Here is a 1,484-nt window from a genome sequence, read left to right as displayed (position 1 = left end):
CTGTGGCTACAGTGTGATGCTGTCTGAAACAAAAGACCATAACCAAAAATTTTTTTAAAATAAACTAGGGCCAGTGAGATGGCTCAGCAGGTAGGATGGATAGATGATTGATAGATTAGATGATAGATAGATAGATAGATAGATAGATAGATAGATAGATAGATGATAGATGATAGATAGATAATAGATGATAGATAGATAGATGACAGATAGATGACAGATAGATAGATAGATAGATGATAGATAGATAGATAGATAGATGATAGACAGATAGATGGTAGATAGAAATTTTTAATGACAACTAAAACCTATTTATTAATGGAATCTAGAAAATAAGAGTGGAAATAAATGAAATACAGACTACAAACAATAGAAAACATCAAGAAACTGAAGATTTGGACTTCTTAAAAGATATTAACAAACATGCAGGCAATACACGCATACACATAAAATAGAAATAATAAAGATAAAATGTTCTTTTTAAAAGATAAAATTGAAAAACTTTAGGTAGATTAAGAAAAAAGAGAAGATTCAAATAAGTTAAATCAGAAGTAAACGAGAAGAAAATACTACAGAAATACCAAGCATCATTGTAGACTGTTCAGGACAACTACCAACAAATTACATATAACTTTAAAAATGCATAAATTCCTAGAAAAATACAACTTATCCAAACTGAACTGTGAGGATATAGGAAATGTAAATAGACCAATAATAAGATTTAATCTGAAATGAGGAAAGTTAAATTTTAAAGACTGAATCAATTATTAAAATCTCTCATCAATAGGGGCTGGAGAGATGACTCAGCAGTTAAGAACACTGGTTCCTTGTGCAGAGGACCCAGGTTCTCAGCACCCACGTGGTGGCTAACAACTCTCTGGAACTCCAGCTCTAAGCACCCTCTTTTGGCATCCACTGACATTGCACAACACAGATGCAATTACAACATGCAGGTAAAACACTCATACACATAAAATAAAAATAAAAAGATAAATAGTCTCTCACCAATAGGCCAGGCATGCTGGTGGCAAGCTTTGAATTCTTGCATGTGAAGACAGAGGCAGGAAGATTTTTGTAAGTTCAAGGCCAGCATCATCTACATAGTGAGTTCCAGGCCAGACAGAGGTACATAGATATATGTGACCTACTAAATTAAATTGAGACAAGATAGTAGTTTAAATAGACCCATAAAAACCAATGAGATAGATTCAGGAATTTAAAAATCACCTAAATAACTTTCTTTTTCCCCTAGAGATAAGAGTTATGCAATTTGGGAGTCTTTCAGATAGACCCACTGAAGGGGTACCCCAATTGCCTCACCCTGTGTCCCTGTTCAGCATGGAAGAAGCTGGAGTGGTCTGCGTCCCGATTCTCTATTGGCAATTTGGATAACCGCTTCAGAAGATGGTGTAATAAGAATAGGAGGTAGGAATTGGCTAGGCAGTTAGGGTAAAAAGACCCCAAAGAAAAGTAGCCAGTTTCTT

Source organism: Nannospalax galili, unplaced genomic scaffold (genome assembly GCF_000622305.1).
Source record: "Nannospalax galili isolate Female #2095 unplaced genomic scaffold, S.galili_v1.0 scaffold1454, whole genome shotgun sequence".
Lineage (NCBI taxonomy): Eukaryota > Metazoa > Chordata > Mammalia > Rodentia > Spalacidae > Nannospalax > Nannospalax galili.
This window is presented reverse-complemented; position numbering follows the sequence as displayed.